This window comes from Benincasa hispida, unplaced genomic scaffold (genome assembly GCF_027475165.1).
Source record: "Benincasa hispida cultivar pf3 unplaced genomic scaffold, pf3_genome.v1.1 HicScf1848, whole genome shotgun sequence".
Taxonomy (NCBI): domain Eukaryota; kingdom Viridiplantae; phylum Streptophyta; class Magnoliopsida; order Cucurbitales; family Cucurbitaceae; genus Benincasa; species Benincasa hispida.
The window spans coordinates 1802018-1807523 of NW_028326240.1; the positions used below are offsets into that span (position 1 = coordinate 1802018).

Sequence of the window (5506 nt, forward strand, 5' to 3'; positions counted from 1 at the left end):
CTTTGCATCTAACAAGCATCGCGAGTGCTTATCATTTGGTATTAGAGAACTTGTTCATCGTTCTTGACTGACTTTAGAGGTGTTATCTTTACTTTATTTCAATTTTTTTTTCTCTAAAGCAATTGCTTACATCCTGTACTACAAGACATACTACAACTTGTCTTGAAAACTTCTTCAAATCAATTCTTAGATCATTAAAATAAAAAAAAATAAAAAAAAAAAAGCGCAAGAAAAAAAGAAAAAACAATAGCAAAAAAAAAAAAAAAAAAAAAAAAAAAGAGAAAAAGAAAAGAAATCAAATATCCAAAGCACATAAAAGTTTCTTGTCATTCATTTAAAAAAAAAAAAATCCAGATTTGTTTAATTTTTTTAGCCTAAGCTTAGTTACTTTAGTCTTAGTTATTTGAGAGTTGATCATTTTGAATTGGTTTTTATCAAACTTTTAGTGAGATTGCACCAAAAATATAAGTCAACCCTTACATCTTTGACCTAGTACCAAAAGCCTACCCTTGAGTGATAAACACGAGTGTTCTTGAGTGAAATTGGTGAGAAGTGTAGTGAGGTCCTTTTATTACTAACTTTAAAATGTCATAGGATGAAGGAGTACTACAAGTACAAGATACTAATATGGCCATTCTTCAAGCCATTCAAGGCATGATGGAAATGATAAGGGAAGATAGGCAAGAAAGAAGGGCACAACAACAAAGAGTCTTACAAGAAGACGGGGGAGTAATTGACTTAGTTGAACAAGAAAGAAAAATTGGAAGAAGAGGAAACATGAGAGGAAGAGGAATAAATAATATGCACCCTAGACGAGGAGAAAGAATCCATGAAGATAGAGATAGTGGAGTCAAGCTCAAAATTCTACCATTTTGTGGAACCTCGGATGTGGAGGCATACTTGGAATGGGAAAGGAAGATAGAACATGTGTTTGATTGCAATACATTCAGTAAGAATAAGAAGATGAGACTTGCCATTTCCGAGTTCACTAACCATGCGGGAAATTGGTATCAACATCTCAAATCCAAGAGGAGGAAAGAGAAGGATCCCATTGAAAGTTGGAAAAAACTTAAAGAAACCATGAGAAAGAGATATTCCAAAACATTATGAAAGAGATTTGAGAACTAAATGGCAAGTTTGAGGCAGGGAACAAAAAGTGTAGTTGAATATTATCAAGAGATGGAAACTTTGATAGAAAGAGCAAATATTCAAGAAGTAGAAAAAGACACCATGTCTAGATTCCTTGGAGGTTTAAATTGAGAAATTGCTCATATCATTGATAGATATCCACAACTATACGTGGAAGATATGTATCATTATGCAATCAAAATTGAAGAACAATTGAAAGAAGAAAAGGAACATTCCAAGAGGTATAATTCTAAAGCTAATACCTTTTCAAATTCTAGTGTTTGGAACAAGGATAGTTTTGTGAATGGGGGTGAAGCAAAAGGGAAGTTTGTGGCTCCTAAAATAGTGGAAATCGGGAGCACCTATACTAAAAAGAATGAAGCTTCAAAGGAGGAAAGAGAGAAATATAGTTCCATTCAATGTTGAAAGTGCAAAGGATTTGGGCACATGAGCAAAGATTGTGTCAATAAAAAAGTCGTGGTCATAAGAAATGGAATTATTGATTCAAAAGATGAATGTGATGAACAAGGTGGCAGCCTTGAGGAAGAATCTGAAGCCTTTGATGATGAGTACATTGAAGAAGGTAACTTCATATCCTTAGTTGCGAGAAGAGTACTTAATGTGCAAATCAAGGAGGAGAAAGTTGAAGATCAAAGGGAGAACTTATTTCACACAAGGTGTTTGATTGAAGGAACCCCATGTAGCTTGGTGATTGATAGGGGAAGTTTCACAAATGTAGTAAGTAGTTTTCTTGTAAAAAAAACTCCAGCTCACTACTCGTCCACATCCAAAACCATAAAAACTTCAATGGTTAACAAACAAAGGAGAATTGAAGGTAAACTCCCAAGTTCTTATTTTTTTTACTTTGGGAAGATATAGGGATGAGGTTCTTTGCAATGTAGTACCTATGCATGCGGGTGATATGTTATTGGGCCGACCTTGGCAATATGATAGAGAAGTCACATATGATGATTTGTTGAACAAGTACACATTTACCTTGAATGGGAAGAAGTTTACTTTGCTTCCATTATCTCCATATGAAGTGCAATGCGGTCAAGTGAAATTAGAAAAGAAAAGAAAAGAAATTGAGGATCAAGAGAGGAGAGAAGAAAGTAAGTTAAAGGAGAAGAGCGGAAAAAAAAAGAGAGAGAGAGAAAAGTGAGGGGAAAAAGGTGAGTGAAAACCAAGAGAGAAAAAAAAGTGATTTTGAGGAAAAAAGAAAGAGTGTGAGTTTGGTTATGAGAAAGGGGGAAGAGAGGAATATGTTTTCATTCGAAGCACCAAACTTTGTACTTATGTGCAAAGGAATGTGTTTAGTAACTGAACCTAACTCTAATGATGGTTTGCCTAGTGCTTTTAAATCTCTTTTGCAGGAATTTAATGACACGTTTCCACATGAAGATGCACCTACGAGTCTACCTTCTTTAAGAGGAATTGAGCACAAAATTGACTTCATACCGGGGGTAATGCTTCCAAATATGGCGGCATAAAGAACCAATCCAATCGAGACAAAGGAAATTCAAAGGCAAGTGGAAGAACTCATGGATAAAGGTTATGTTCGAGAAAGCATGAGTCCTTATTCGGTTCCAGTCATTTTATTGCCCAAGAAAAATGGAACATGGAGGATGTGTGTTGAATTTCGAGCCATCAACAAAATAACGGTAAAGTATCGACATCCTATTCCTAAATTGGATGACATGCTAGATGAATTACATGGCGCAAAATTGTTTTCAAAAATTGATCTTAAAAGTGGTTACCATCAAATTCGAATGCATGTGAGAGATGAGTGGAAAACGGCTTTCAAAACAAAATTTGGTCTTTGTGAGTGGCTTGTTATGCCATTTGGTCTTACCAATGCACCAAGTACTTTTATGAGGCTAATGAATCATGTTTTGAGAGAATACATTGGAAAATTTGTTGTGGTATACTTTGATGATATTCTTGTTTACTCTAAAATTTTGAATGAACATATGTTGCATGTCAAGACAATTTTGCTTAAACATAGAGAAGAAAAGCTTTATGCCAATTTCAAAAAGTGTAGCTTTTGTCTAGATCAAGTCAATTTCTTAGGATTCGTTGTTGGAAAGGATGGAGTGAAAGTTGATGAAGAAAAGGTCAAGGCTATTCAAGAGTGGCCAACATCCACCAATGCAACCGAGGTGAGATCTTTTCATGGTTTGGCTAGTTTTTATAGAAGGTTTATTAAGAATTTCAGTAGCAGAGCCTCACCACTGAATGAACTTATTAAAAAGAATGTGAAATTTGAATGGAAAGAAAAGCAAGAAAATGCATTCAATGAATTGAAAGATAAATTGACTAATGCACCTTATCTTGCTTTACCTAACTTTGACCAATCTTTTGAAATTGAATGTGATGCAAGTGGGATAGGAATTGGAGCTGTTTTGATGCAAGAAAAGAAGCCAATCATGTTCTTTAGTGAGAAGATAAATGGAGCACAACTTAGCTACCCCACATATGATAAGGAATTACATGCACCTATAAGGGCTTTGCAAGTTTGGCAACATTACTTGTGGCCAAAAAAGTTTGTCATCCACACGGATCATGAAAGCTTGAAGCACCTCAAAAGGCAAAAAAAAGTTGAACAAGAGGCATGCTAAATGGGTAGAGTTCATTAAGACATTTCCATATGTCATTCATTACAAGAAAGTTAAGGATAATGTGGTGGTTGATGCATTATCAAGAAGGTATGCATTGTTTTCTTCTCTTAGTGCAAAAATTCTTGGTTTTAAACACATGATTAATTTGTACAAAGTAGAGACATCTGAATTTCATGATGTGTATATTCAATGTTTAAAAGGGAAAAACGTGCACGATTATATTGTGTTTGATGAAATGCTTTTTAGGAAAAGAAAACTTTGTATTCCTAAGTGTTTCATTCGAGAGTTGCTTGTGAAGGAAGCTCATGGGGGAGGATTAATAGGGAATTTTGGGGAATTTAAAACATATAACATGTTGGCTGAACATTTTTATTGGTTGAAAATGAGAAAAGATGTGAATAAAGTGTGCAAACAATGTTTCAAATGTAAGGAGGCTAAGTCTAAGACACAACCACATGGTCTTTACACACCTTTAGATGTTTCTAGTGAACCTTGGGTTGACATTAGCATGGATTTTGTTTTAGGACTACCAAAGACTAGAAGACATCATGATAGCATTTTGTGGTAGTTGATAGGTTTAGTAAAACGACAAATTTCATACCATGTAATAAAACAGATGATGCTACTAACATAGCTAATATTTTCTTTAGCGAAGTGGTTAGATTGCATGGAATTCCTAAGACCATTGTTAGTGATAGAGATGCAAAATTTTTAAGTCATTTTTGGAAAGTTTTGTGGGGTAAATTGGGAACTAAGCTTTTGTTTTCAACAACTTGTCACCCACAAACCGATGGGCAAACTGAGGTGGTTAATAGAACATTGGGAACTTTGCTTAGGTCATTAATGTCTAAAAATCTCAAGTCTTAGGAGGATACTCTACCTTTTGTAGAGTTTGCTTACAATAGAGCAATACATAGCACCACTCATTGTTCACCTTTTAAGGTTGTGTATGGCTTTAATCCATTAACTCCATTAGATTTGTCACCCTTGCCACCTAATATATCTACTAGTGATGCAGCTGTTTCAAGAGCAGAAGACATCAAAAATTTGCATAAAGGATTGAAAAGAAGAATCAAAAGCTTGTCAATAGCAAGAACCAAGGGAGAAAATAATTTTTAAACCCGGTGATTAGGTTTGGGTACATCTACAAAAGGAAAGGTTTCCAGATCAAAGGATGTCTAAACTTCAACCAAGAGGAGATGGTCCATTTCAAGTGATAGAGCGGATCAATGATAATGCCTACAAATTGGATCTTCGAGGTGAGTACAACATAAGTTCTACTTTCAATGTGGCTAATTTGACTCCTTTTGATGTAGGGAATGAAGGCCTTGATTTGAGGACAAAATCTTTTAAAGAAAGGGGGGATGATATGAATTCAACCATTGAACCATTGCACGTACCTAAAGGACCAATTACAAGAAGCAAGGCAAAGAAGATTTAAGAGGCATTCACACTACATCTTCAAAAACTAGCAAATCCACAAGAACCGACAGATAATTTTGAGACCAAAGTTTTATATAATTTTAGTTCAATGAGTCAAGAAGAGAATGGCATGAAGATGGCACGGAAAAGTGATGTGCATGAAAAGATGGCAGGAAAAGTGATCAGATGTGATATTTTAAGATGTTGGAATTTGGGTGGATGAAATGCCAATGATGAAAAATGCGTTTTTTGGCACTTAAGTTTTGCTCAGTAGAGTCCAAGTGTAAACCCTACTGAGCTTTCTGGCAAGTCCAGGGGGGGCGAACTCAGGGACTTGA

At 35.3% G+C, this 5506-nt stretch overlaps 1 pseudogene; it reads left to right on the forward strand.

Moving 5' to 3' along the window:
- Positions 1-627: 627 nt before the first annotated feature.
- Positions 628-1554, forward strand: LOC150030542 (uncharacterized; annotated as a pseudogene).
- The last annotated feature ends 3952 nt before the right edge of the window (positions 1555-5506 follow it).